The sequence below is a fragment of the Apodemus sylvaticus genome, chromosome 5, assembly GCF_947179515.1.
Source record: "Apodemus sylvaticus chromosome 5, mApoSyl1.1, whole genome shotgun sequence".
Lineage (NCBI taxonomy): Eukaryota > Metazoa > Chordata > Mammalia > Rodentia > Muridae > Apodemus > Apodemus sylvaticus.
The window spans coordinates 90609716-90624528 of NC_067476.1; positions in this window are offsets into that span (position 1 = coordinate 90609716).

A 14813-nucleotide genomic window follows, 5' to 3' on the forward strand; every position below is an offset into this window, starting at 1 on the left:
TTAGATAACCAATCTTTCCAATTCCTGATATATAACGCTGTAAAGCTTTTAGTGATATAAATTTAACATGGCTAGTAAATTAGTATAACTTAACAAAGGACATACCTATTAATAGGAAGAAAGTCAGTAGTCACTGTTTAACACCGGAAGTTTAGAGCATAGGTGCTAGGTCTTTGATTATAGACCACATAATTAGTAAAACTGGAAGACAATGTTACTTTAATGTTTCTAGGTGTATTTGTTTCATACCTTCTCCAATAATACCTTCCCCGATAATTCTGGGTGTCTTTTGGTTGTAATTTGCACTTATGGGCCAGATGTGGTACAGGACCACTAGGATTGTCCTCCCTTTTTGATGGAAAGGAAAAATAAGTTTCACAGCCTTCAGGCCACCAGACTTCATTTCCATCCTTGTCGCTCACACTATTATCAGTCCCTTTTGTTAACTTTCTGTAACTTAGAGGGTCTTTTACTGTGTCTTCTTCTCCATCCTTATGTACTTAGTTCTAATAGAGTCTGTTAACAATGAGAATCTTCCTACCTAATGACCTCAGATACAATGTCACACTAACCAGCATTCAGGTGACTCACAACTGATCAGTTAACTTTGTCTCATTCCCTCTTTTGAAAATGGCAAATAAGAAAGCCTATTACATGTGGATTCTCCAGGCTGATAAGCTTTCTGTCAAGTGCAGTGAGGAACTTACTCCTTTACCCTTCAGTTTTTATCTAGGACTGTCATATTTAGTTTCCTTTCCTACATGTTAACTAATTCTGATTCATGAAGTCTCCCTCAGGTCTGTATTTTCAGTGAAGTCCCTGCACTTGTGGGTCCACTGGTCATTGGAAATCACCATTTAGAGGGGTTGCAAGCAGCTCACTACTTTTGAATTTGAACCAATTTTTCCAAATCAAAACAAATTCATTTTCTTTATTAACTTCTATCCAATACTCCTAAGATTTTTTTCCATCCTTGTCCTTCATCTCTGAGCCTCTTGCTGTTGCTTCTGCCGCGCTCTCACACACTCTCTCTCTCTCCATCTGCTTTAGTACCTCCCTGTAGATTTCTACCATCAGGTTTTCAATGTCTTTCTCTAAAATACTGCAAATATTTCTATCTAGACAACATCTGGATGCAAACATACAATACATACATTTCTAAAGACTCTAAAATATTTTTTAAATTAAAAACACAACTTTATTATATTACAGGTTAAAATTCCTTAATAAACCCATATCTCTCAGAAAAATATTCAAAGTCATTAAGATAATTCTCAGCACCCTTCCAAACCTGGCTTTTCTACCTTTCCTTATTTCAGGTCTTTACAATTTTCTCCTCTCAAGAAGTATTCCCACTCTTCTTAATAAAATTCACGTTTATGAATGAATCATGTGCTCATATCCCTTAAATCAGAAATTCTATTAAGTCATCAAATCTGTCTTAAACACTGCTTTATCAAGAAATAAAATCTATATTATCTCCCCTTTCCACTAGATAGAATTTTACCTGTCTGTCTTCTACCCAGTGCCCAGCATACTTTAAAATATTTTATCATATCAGTTATGATCACATTTGCAAACACTATGAGATGAATGGTTCTTTAAATATCATGTGATGGTTGATGGCACATTCTGTCTGCTTCTGATATCCATTGTTCAGAAGCTATCACTCTCAATATATGTGACATCACTAACAAACATATCTTTTTCACTTCTTTATCCAGATTTAGCTGTCCTAAAATTATAAAGTACTACCAATATTTTATGAGCCACTATGTGATTTCTGGGAATAGACCTTACAAACTCTGGAAGAGGAGCCAGTTCTTAACCTCTGAGCCATCTCCCAGCCCAACATTTTTTTAAATTTAATTTTATTTTATATTAGCATTGAATTTTTGTGTATATGTCTGCTTGTGTGAGGATGACAAATCTTAAAGGTATAGACATGAATGGACAGCAATGTGGGTGCTGAGAATTGAACCCAGGTCCTCTGGAAAAGCAACCAGTGCTCCAAACTCCTGAACTTTCTAGCCCCTATTGATATTTTTAAAAAAATCAAGGTGAAATAATCAATTAAGATAAATGCTTAAAGATAGTATTCAAATTAAATGGAGAATCTGTCTGAGCTTACTATGATTCTCCTCAATAATCATGTGAAAATTGGTTATACAATAAAAAACTCAATCTTTCAATAGATGTAGAAATGTATGGTGGCCTTAAGAGCTTAGATATCTGTCCAATAATACTGTTTTCATGTATTTGTATTGTAATAGAACTCCAGCTGTTTAGTGTCAGTTGTTTTAGAACAATTTTATACATATAATAAAATTATCTTTTATATTTTTAGAATGCCTCTAGAATATTTAGTTTCTTTAATTTGTTCATTAAGGGTATATTCCCTTTAGTAATACTCTTATCTAAAATGATCTCATGGCATATATTTTAAAGTGTACAGTTATTTACTTGCACGTTGAAACAGCACACTTATAAATGACACACTTGTACAAGCACCATTCTTCTATGCTTGCAAAGACAGAGAAAAATAGCCTACATTGATTTTTTTCATTATCTAGAGTACTTGTACACCAAAACTATTGAGAAAACATGCAATAAAAACCTGACAAGTTTTGGAAATAGTACTTCAATATATTTTTCCAAGGCATTTCCCTTGTCAACACCACAAAGAAAATAATTTTGTATAAACAGCATAAAATAATAACTTCATAGCCTTTCTAATGGCTTCATAGCAACTAAGTTAAAATTCTATTTCAAACATATTTAACAATATAATGTGCCCAAAGGAAAGTGAAAGTAACTGGAAAAGAAAACATCAGTATCTTATAGTGATGAAAGCTGAGTTCAGCTTCAAGAAACTTGTTCTAAGAAGAGTTTCATTACTTCCTGGACATAAAGCAAAAAAATAGTGACAAGATAATTGATTTCCTTAAATTTCATCTTTGGTTTAAAATTAGTACATATCTTACACCTTCAAATCTATATTAAGAATAATTTGATAGTATATTAAGCCCACAACACAGTACCTGACATGAAAAGAGCTGGTGTTTAATAAAGTGCAAACATTAATTTTTGCCCAAGCTATGTGAAAATGTTACTGTCATCCTATCACATCTACACTGTAGAACCATCTGTAAATTAATTCAGATGCATCAGTAAAATTACCAAAACACTGTCCATCTATAAAATAAAAAATTCTCTCAATTACTCTGGGATATATCAAGTTATTAAAAAGCAATGATTAAAGACTCCTCTGTCCTGCCTTTCTCCACATGGAATATGATCAACAGAAGGCTATAAATACCTTTTAATATTATATATCCTTAAATAATTATAATTTCATATGTCATTTAACCCTGACATTAAGGAGAATAGGTTTTAAAAACTAAATTACAATCTAAATTTTATGACATTATGTGTGTGTTTTTTTGAGAAGTTGCACAGTACAAGCTCATCACAGGTGGAGATGTAGCTCCTTGAGTTCATGGCTTCATAATATGTTCTTTCAGTGTACTGAGGGAAGGAGTATATATGTGGATGATATAAAGGAGGGTGTAAAATTTTGCCCATCTTCATGTCCACCCCAACTCTATGACCAAGTTTGATCACTTCTTCAAAACATCAAAAAATCAAAAAAGTCTGGACTCACACACACACACACACACACAGAGAGAGAGAGAGAGAGAGAGAGAGAGAGAGAGAGAGAGAGAGAGAGTAGCTAAGTTTGGTACTGCTCTCTGTCTTAAATATTATGAAACTTTTCAAATAGATCAATGCTTATCACCAAATGCCCCTAATGGAAATGCATTCTACAAGCATACTAAATTCCTCTTTAAATAAATTGTAATGCCTCAATTCCAGATTCACTTTAGTTGAAAATTTCAGGAATAGAAAAATCTACTTTAGATTTCTAGTGGAAATCAGCTAGCAAAGCACTGAAGAGACTTTAAGGAAAAGTGAGTGAGTTCAAGAAAATCAACCAGGAAGAAACTGAAATGATGATGGTGTGATACTGGCAGCTCTGACTGATGCTGTAAAAGTTGTCAGATAATGCAGGCATGTTGGAGACCAGACCAGACAACCTCTCAGTAGGAACACTTTCAGATGTAAGGGGAAGAGGACTCAGGATAACACCTAAGATTTAGATATGAGTAACTAGAGAGTGACATACTCATAAATTATTAACACTTATAAATACTCATTTATTTATTAAATTACAATTGTCCCTCAAAATTTATGTTGTAAAACTAATCATTTACGTTAATTTCTAAAACTTAAACCACTGCTGTAAGAGACATTACAATGGACATTTGCACTTCATACTGTGTGTGTATTTTCAGTGTTTATTCACAATGATCTATGAAGACATTCTTTAATAGAACTGCCCTATAGTATACGAATATAGACTAAGGAACCTTTCTTTTCATTTTCTTACAGAACTACTTTGTTTTGGCTACAATTATACTGTTGAAAGACTGTAGCATTTATCTCTCCCCCTTCTTTCTCTCTCTCTGTATGTGTATTCTTGCTTTCATACTGTTATCAAAATTTATTGTTCCACATTTTATATTTTGCCAACCTTAAGTGCAAGAAATATCATGTTTATATAAGCATAATGAAAAACCCAGTTTAAGTATGAGCAATAGATATCTCTCAAAGTCTAAACAAATACTGAATGAGTGTATGAAAATATTCCATACTTCTAATAACTAGGGGTCTGTGGAAATCAAACAGTGAGATACAACCTTACTCTAGCAATGATAACTTATCTCAAAGACCAAAATATATGTGATTGTGAAGATGTAGAGCAAAGAGATTTCTTGTACACCATTCTCAGGAATATAAAGTAATAAAGCTATTATAAGATAAAATGTGGAGTTTCTTCAAAAATTTAACAAATACAGATATTGCAAAACCCCAAATTCTACTAATAGGTATATATCTAAAGAAAATAACAGTTACAAGCACAAGAGAAGGTTTCATGAGCATATTTACTTTTATCTCACTAACAACAGCTAAGAAATGGACACAAGTTATGAGTCCATGCACTAATAAAGAGGAAAAGATGTTACCTATATACATGAAAAAAGAAGGGAACTATAATTTGTGACAATGTGGTTTCATAATGTATAAATATATGCAAAGAGCACATAGAATCCTATAAATTATTTGTAAAATATGAAATAAACACTTAGAATCCCCTTAATGATAAGTGTGATTGGCCATGTTTAAGGGATTTAAGACCCCTTTAAATGCCCAAGCTTGTCTAATTATAACCTTTATAATAGTCATCTCTGAGAACACACATGCAACCCAAAATTATTTATTATTTATAAAGATCACAATTCTGTACAATTAAAACAATTCTGTAGTTTTAAGTTTGTTTAGTTGTATTTACATATTTACACACAAATATATATATTTAGAAATATATATATGTATATATATATATATACACACACACACAAACACACATATATATATATTTAGAAATAATGGGAAAGAAGGAAGAGGCTGTCAATTAGAGAGTAGAGGGATGTGGAAGGAGTTGGTGATCATGGGACTTTAAGGAGTTGAAGGTAAGAAAAGGAAGGGAAAAAGGTAAGACTTTTTTTTTTTAAGACATTTTTAGGTTTCTTTTTTATCTTTTATTCGATATATTATTTATTTTCATTTCAAGTGATTTTCCCTTTGTACTGGCTAGTTTTGTGTGTCAACTTGACACAGGCTGGAGTTATCACAAAGAAAGGAGCTTCAGTTTGGGAAGTGCCTCCATGAGATCCTGTGGGGCATTTTCTCAATTAGTGATCAAGTGGGGAGGGCCCCTTGTGGGTAGTACCACCTTTGGGCTGATGCTCTTGGGTTCTATAAGAGAGCAGGCTGAGCAAGGCAGGGGAGCAAGCCAGTAAGTAACATCCCTCAATGGCCTCTGCATCAGCTCCTGCTTCCTGACCTGCTTGAGTTCCAGTTCTGACTTCCTTTAGTGATGAACTGCAACGTGGAAGTGTAAGCAGAATAAACCCTTTCCTCCCCAACTTGCTTCTTGGTCATGATGTTTGTGCAGGAATAGAAACCCTGACTAAGACACCCTTTCCTAGATCCCCCTCCCTAAAAGTTCCATAAGCTCTCTTCCCTCCCCCTGTTCCCCAATTCACCCCTTTCCACTTCCCTGTCCTGGTATTCCCCTACACTGCTACCCTGAGCCTTTCCAGGACCAGGGGCCACTCCTTCCTTCTTCTTGGGCATCATTTGATATGTACATTGTGTCTTGGGTATTCCATGCTTCTAGGCTAATATCCATTTATCACTGAGTGCATACCATGAGTGTTCTTTTGAGACTGGGTTAGGGATGATGTTCACCAGTTCCATCTATTTGTCTAAGAATTTCATGAATTCATTGTTTCTAATGGCTAAATAGTGCTCCATTGTGTATATATACCACATTTTCTGTATCCATTCCTCCGTTGAGGGACATCTGGGTTCTTTCCAGCTTTTGGCTATTATAAATAGGGCTGCTATGAACATAGTGGAGCATGTATCCTTATTACATGCGGGGGAATCCTCTGGGTATATGCCCAGGAGTAGTATAGCAGGGTCCTCTGGAAGTATTTCCAGTTTTCTGAGGAATCGCCAGACTGACTTCCAGAGTGGTTGTACCAGCTTGCAACCCTACCAGCAGTGGAGGAGTGTTCCTTTTTCTCCACATCCATGCCAGCACCTGTTTTCTCCTGACTTTTTGATCTTAGCCATTCTGACTGGTGTGAGATGAAATCTCAGGGCTGATTTGATTTGCATTTTTTGTTTTTTTGTTTTTAATTTTGTTTTTTGTGTTTTTTTTTTTTCTTTTGAAACAGGGCTTCTCTGTATAGCCCTGGAACTCACTCTGTAGACCAGGCTGGCCTCAAAATCAGAAATCTGCCTGCCTCTGCCTCCCAGAGTGCTGGGATTATAGGCGTGTACCACCATCACCTGGCTAGACTATTTCAACCAAAATGTATAAAAATAAATAATTTTTAAAATGAACAAAGTGTTCAAAACAAACAAACAAATTAATATATCATATACTATTGTTCTCTTCCATAAGAGGCAATCTCACTGGGCCTGACCATTACCTGGACAAGAAATCACATCTCAGGAAAATCAGTTCACCCACAGACATGCTAGCGAGATAGGAAGAATAATAATGAATAAGTAATAATCAGTAATCCAAATTAATTAACTAATTATTTGATCATTAAGCATCGTGAGCTCATGCTCGCAGGTCCTCCAGGAGCCCTTCCCTCTGTGCATGTGCTTACAGAACTGCCCTGCTAAGGCTCTCCTCATTTCTGAGTTCTTATTTTAAAACCAGGAAAAAAAAGCATTTATACAAGAGTGGTGCTGTTATTGATGAAGTATAGTCCTATAAAGTACATGAAGTGATGTACATGTACAGTAAAGTACATGTAAATGAAGAAATAGTCCTGTAAAGTACAAAGATATATTAGCATTTATTATGAAGAAATTTAATGTCTTGAGAGAAATGTAAGATGTGAGGTTTGAGCCGGGCGGTGGTGGCACACGCCTGTAACCCCAGACAGATTTCTGAGTTCGAGGCCAGCCTGGTCTACAGAGTGAGTTCCAGGACAACCAGGGCTATACAAAGAAACCCTGTCTCGAAAAAAAACCAAATTCCAAAAAAAAAAAAAAAAAAAAAAGGTGAGGGTTGAAAAGCAAAAAATAAAAGTCTCCTAAACATAATCCACCTGCCTCCAGCTCCCAAGTGCTGGGATTAAAGGCCTGTACCACCACTGCCCAGCTTTATTCACATTTCAAGTGTTATCCCCTTACCTGGTTTCCCCTCCAGAAATCCCCTATCCCATCCCCCTTCCTCCTGCTTCTATGAGGGTGCTCCCCTACCCACCCACCCACTCCTACCTCTCCACCTTGGCATTCCCCTACATTAGGGCATCCAGCCTTCACAGGACCAAGGGCCTCTCTTCCCATTGATGTCAGACAAGGCCATCTTCTGCTACACATGTGGCTGTGGCGGGAGCCATGGGTCCCTCCATGTGTACTCTTTGGTTGGTGGGCAAACAGTATTTTTAGTGCCAGAAATTCAAGAAAATAAAATTTTCTAGCTTGAAAAAGTTATCTTTTTTATAATTCTTTTTTCATTTAAATTATTTTATTTATTTATATTCCAGTCATTGTCCCCTTCAGTACCCTCTCCGTACTGTTCCTCATCTCATTCCTCTTCCCCCGGCCTCCTAGAGGGTGCTTTCCCTCCCTCCCCCAAATCAGACCTTCCCCTTCCCTCATGGACTCGAGGCTCTCAAGGATTAAGCTCATCTCCCATTGAGGCCCAACCAGGCAGACCTTTGCTGTGTATGTGCCAGGGGCCTCAGAGGGCCCATGGATGCTCTTGGCAAGGTCTCTGAGAGTTCCCTGGGATCTGGGTTAGTTGAGACTGCTGATTTTCTTAGGGAGTCACTCTCCCTTTAAGCTTCTTCAATTCTCCCCCTAATTCAAGCATAGGGGTCCCAACTTCAGTCCATAGATAGACAGGGCCTCAAGTGGAGGGACGGAGTTATGAATTTGCAGTCAAAATTCCTGACCCAGGACTGTTCCTATCTGAAAGAACTACAGGGACAAAAATGAGAAGAGACTGAAGAAAATGCCTGACCCAACTTGGGATCCATCCCAAGTCTAGCTAGCACCAAGGCCTGAGACTACTATGTTATGATGTGCTTACAGAAGGGGGCCTGGCATAGCTGTCCTCTGAGAAGCCTTACCAGGAACCGACGGAGACAGAAGCAGATACTTGCATCCAACTATTGGACTAAAAAAGTTATCTTAAACCGTTACTAAAGAATTCCCCCATATGAAGTCAGAATTCAGAATTCCGTATGTTATTCATTGTGAATATCATAGGTGACATGAACAAATATCTCTACATTCTTGGCATTCAAACTTTTCCTTCAAGATACATTTTCTTTTTTCTTTATAAGTATCTAACACTGAAAGAAAAGAGAGCATTATTTATTCACATTCTAAATTTTAAGGAAATAAATTCAAAAGCTTCCTGTAAAGAGAACAATATGAAGCCAAGAAGGGAAATTAATTTAAATTAATGAGATAACTTAAGTCTAATTTTTCATAGCATGCATTTATTTATGTTTATTCTTATGGGCCTATGAGAGAAGTTCATCTTTATCAAAAACATAACTGATAAGTTGAAACATGTATTCAGTGTATGAAGATCAAATCAAGGTAATTAGTACTTCTATAATCTTAAAAATTTATTATTTCTATATGATGGAACTTTTTCAGTTGCTCTATTACAGTTCTTTACAAAATATATATTATATATATATATATATATTCATATATATTCAGTTGCTGTAAACTATTTTGCTGGATAACATTGGAATCCATACCTTTCATTTTTGAAATGTATTTTCATGGAATCCATTCTTCAGATTCCCCTGCCCTTACTGTGTGGACATTTTGTGTGGACATTTATTTACTTGTTGCTTCTTTACAAGTGCATAGGATTTTGCTCTCTGCTTCTAAAAGATGACATTGTGTTTTGTTTCCAGATAAGAGCATGGCATATGGTATTTCATTCTATTGCAAAAATATTTTATATAAAATGTATTTTCAAATAAATGCTAAGATTGGCAGCAGACAAAACAAAAGAAATAAGATGAACCAAACTTCAAACCTAAAGACAATCAAGAAGAAACCCAAACACATCCTTATAAAAACAAAGACTGTAATAAAGAATAGAAAAGGAGTTTGCAGAAATGTTTTAAAGAAGAAAATTCATAGGGAGTCAAAGTAGTTTCTGATTTCATGCTTCCAACTTTTATCCACCTATCACTTTAGGATTGGCATCATTAGCATTAAATCGTTGTTGCCTAAAGTAAACAACAAAATGGAAGAAAAGAAATCAATTTGAGTGCCCTGGCCCAATTGACATGTATAGAGTAGTGTGGATAGAAATGGATAATTTTGAAGCTAGAAGTTTAGATATATAAAACAAAGGCTACATTTTGGGCAAAATCATATTATAACATGAAAACTATGCGTGCTGTTTTTTATACACACCTTTGACTCTTTTCTAACCTTGGAGCATGTCATTAAAAAGGCATGAAGATATTATTTTGGGTTAAGACAATACAAAGAGAAAGAGGGGGGTAAGAACCATAAATATAAGCAAAAGATTCTATTGATTCATGTTTAAATACACAACCAAAAATTGAGGAGTTGTGAACAAGGATCCTCTGAAAATATTTTTTCATGTGCATTTTTCATGTCCATTACAGAACTCCACAGCTCAGGGTATGTTACTCATCTCTGCTTGTCAAGAACAGAAAGAAAGAAAAGGAAAGATTCTCTCAGTCACTGCATATGCATTTTCTCTAAAACCTATAGTCTGAGTCTTTGCATTTTAAAAAAGAAAAACAAAGGCAAGAAATACACTGGCATGGAATTAATATGTAAATGTGGTGGTAATATCTTACATAATTTTAAACATAAATGTCATTTCATAAAAGTCTCAAAGAGAAGCATCCTTCTTAGTCATTGCTTGAGCGGTTGTGTTTTAATTTGCCACATTTACTGCATACATCGTTCACTATTAGTGTAACCGCAGCACATCATATGTACTTGTTAATGAGGTATGTATCTATTAGAAGACAATGCCCTATATGCACTGCAACTGTGAAATGAGGATTTGGTAAAGACAAATTAGAGAGATTAATCACATCATCGTGTATCATTCAAGCAGATAAGAATACAGCTGTACTAAATGGAAAGATAGATTTGAGCTGTGGATTTATAGCTTACATGACAATCTAATACCTGCACAATATCCATACTTCAGCTGTGACTCAGCATTGCTTTCTTCAATTAGATAGCATCGTTATAAAGTTTTAGCAGGCAAAAGAAGAGTTTTAAAGAAAATATATTGTTAGCAGCTTGGGTGTCTTCACATCTAAAATATATTAGCCCAGAGAACAAAGTCATTTCTATCCTTCATAAATCTAGTAAATCGATAGTTCCTATATCTTAGGGTTTTTTTGTTCTTTCTCAAGTGATTTTTCAAAGAGTCTTTTTTTCACCCACTTGGATATGCCTAGGATGTGTTAACAAACTGATTACGTTTCTCCAACAGAATTATCTATCGACCAATTCTTCTGATTCCTCTCTGCTCTCTCCTCTCTCTCTTTCCTCTCTCTCTCTCTTCTCTCTCTGTCCACTGCCTACATTGTCTGTTGGCAGATTAACAACAGAAAGATATTTATTATTAATATAAATTAATAGGTAATGTATAATGCTTTATTCTATAGTTCATATATGTAGTGGCTATTTCTGGTTGTCAACTTGACTATATCTGGAATGAACTACAATCTAGAATTGGAAGGCTCATCTATGATCCTAATCTGTAGGCTCAGAGATATGTTTCTGACCTAGATCTTGAAGCATAGTGGCTATGAATTTCAGAAGATTAAGACAAGGAGATCTCCGAGTTCAAGATCATCTGGGATTAAAGGCATGGAGGCACATACCTGTAATCTGGGCCACACTCTCTGTTGGAGACCTACAGCCTTTAATCTGGGTTACACCCTCTGCTGGAGATATATAAGGACATTGGAAGAAGAAAGATTTACTCACTCTTCCTTGACTGCTTGCCTTGTGGGACTGAGAAACTGCTAGATCCTTGGACTTAGATCCACAGCTGCTGCTGATCATTGTTGGGGAGTTGGACTATAGACTGTAAGTCATTGACAAATTCCCTACCTATATAAAGACTATCCATACGTTCTGTGACTCTAGAGAACCCAAACTAATACAATGTATGTATATAAAACTCACAGGAATTTTAAGTCATTTTAATATCAAAACGTGTACATTTAATTACCTTGAAGAGCAAGCAGAAATTAATCACTTAGAGAATACTTGTCATAATCTGGTAAAGTTTACTGGAGAAAATATCTTAAAGATTAAATAAAATCATATAACATTTAAGTTATAAAATCAAGTCAAACAAATTAAAATTATCATATTTTAAAATATAAAACAGAGATTTTTCTGAGAAGTGGGGGAATAGCAAGGCCCAGGTCTTCCTTCCTCTGAGATGTATCTAACTATCAACAAGAGGTGAATGAGCTTCCCAATAATCATTTGGACTTCAGATAGGAAGACCCAGTTGCATCAAATTGGAAGGAAAACCCATGACATTCTGACCTCAAATTGTTCCTGTTGGAAAGAACTGCAGGGACAGAAATTGAGAAGATCCTGAGGAAAAGGAGGTCCAGTGAGAGGACCAAATTGAGATCCAGCTCAAGGGGCGGTTTCAAGGCCTGACACAATTACTGATACTATGGCTCACTAAAAGGGGTCTATCATGATGGACCTCTGAAAGACCCAATAAGCAGTTAAGTCAGGTGCAGATATTTATACCCAGCCAATAGGCAGGAGCTGGTGAACTTTATGGTTGAATTAGGGAAAAGCTGGAAGAAGTTGAGCAGGAGGGCAACCCTATAGGAGCACCAGCAGTATCAGCTAACCTGGGTCCCTGAGATCTCTCAGACACTGAGCCACCAACCAGGCAGCATACACCAGCTGATATGAGGCCTTCAATATATATACAGCAGAGGACTGCAGGGTCTGGACTCAGAGATGCACCGAACACTTGAGAGACTTGAGGCCCTCGGGAATGGAGAGGTTTGGTGGGGCAGAGGTAGGGGAGTGGGGACATCTTCTTGGAGATGGGGAGGAGAGGAGTTGTGGGATGCAGAACAGTCAGAGGGCAAACCTGAAAGGGGATAAAGACTGGACTGTAAGGAAAGATTAAAGAATAAGAAAGGGGGGTGGGAAGAGAAAAATAAGATCCAATATTGCATAAAACATTCACAGTTTTGAAGGAAGGATTCCAAAGGGACTCACTTCTGCCATACTGACAAATAAAGATGCCAGTGTGCATGGTACTAACAATCAAACATATAGAGGTGCCAGTGTGCATGATACCAACAATCAAACATAGACTAACATGTCTTTATATGACATGGCCTCTTCTCTTGCCAAACAAATTCAGAAGAATATCTAAATCCTGTTTTTTTTATTTGCCAAAGAAAGGATTTCAAATGCATATCCAACACTATAGATTTTCATAGGTCTACATGAAAGATGTCTTCTGTCTCTCTTGTCTATACGCTAATAGGATTTGGAAAAGTCTTGATGGTTAGAAGTCAAGATAGAGCTGATTGCCTTGCTGCTGCTCCAGATAATCTGTGATATAACAAAGAAGGCCCAGATCTGCTTAGCAACTTCTTTGTGGAAAGAAACTAATGTAATCCATACTCAACATTGTCCTGTTTTTTGAAACAAGAAAGACATCTTCTGTCTTGCCTCAATTTGGGAATTTATGCAATTTAGCTTGTTTTATTATCTTAATGACTATTAAGGGCAGGGATGTCAGATTTTTACAGAAAACATATAGTAGAGAAAGGTACCACAGGGTATGATTTGAGCCCCTGTGGTAAACGCCCAGCAAATTACTTTTTTCAAGAATGTGCACTGACAAACACAGAACACTGACAAGTCACAGAAAATCCATAAAAGGCTCCAGAATCTGATCCTTAGTGACATGTAGAAGTTTTGAAGGCAGGTTACAGAGATTGACAGAGTAGCAATTTATCAAACTCGGGGATCATAATGCAGGACTTAGAGAGCTAAAGGACTTTGCAACCCCATAGAAAGAACAATAAGTTCAACCAACCAGACTCCCCAGAGCTCCCAGAGACTAAACCACCAACAAGGAGTACACATGGAGGGACCCACGGCTCCAGCCGCATATGTAGCAGAGGATGACATCAATGGGAGGAGAGTCCCTTGGTCCTGTGAAAGCTTGCAGCCCCAGTATAGGGGAATCGAGGGTAGGGAGGTGGGAGTGGATGGGTGGGTGCGAGAACACCCTTATAGAAGCAGGATGAAGGGGATGGGATAGGGAGTTTCTGGGGAAGGGGAGATCCAAGAAAGGGGACAACAATTGAAATGTAAATAAAGAAAATATCCAATAATAAAAGAAAAAAAAATAAACACAAATGCATGATCCAAAGGCTCAAAACATTTCTCTAAAAGGTAACTTTAAAGAAAAGATGGCACATGAATATGAATAAAGTAACAAGAAGAAACTGTAACTATTATATGCAATGATATTAGAACCAGAAACAGAACAGAACACAATCAGGAGTTGAAAACTCTAACTGTATAACAATATGTCCACAGAAACAAACAGTAGAATTTTGAACAAAGAAGGAAGTTACTGTCTTCTTAAAATAGACTGTCAAATTATACTGTATACAGGCCTAATTGTAAATAAAAAGGAAAAAGAAACATGTAGATGATATAAACTGGAAGAGACAAATAAATCTAAAGATACCATTACAAAAAGGTCAATGAAACAAGGAGATAATAGAAAATGAAAGGCTATTTAAAACTGGAAGTTAGAAAATAATTAAATGAAAATACTTTGTCCTACCTTATCAATAATTATACTAAGCATAAATTAAATTAAATTCTATGGGCAAAACACAGAATGAATGAATGAATTAAAAAAAAACTGCAACCAAATTTAATTGTCAGCAAGATATTAAAGAAAACACATAAACTGAAAGAGTAAAATATGGAAAATATATTCAACACAACTGATAGCTAAAAAAGCCACGAATGTACATACATAAATGACCAAGAATATCACAAAAACATTGGACATTAATAATATAACATAAGTTAAATCACTAAAAATA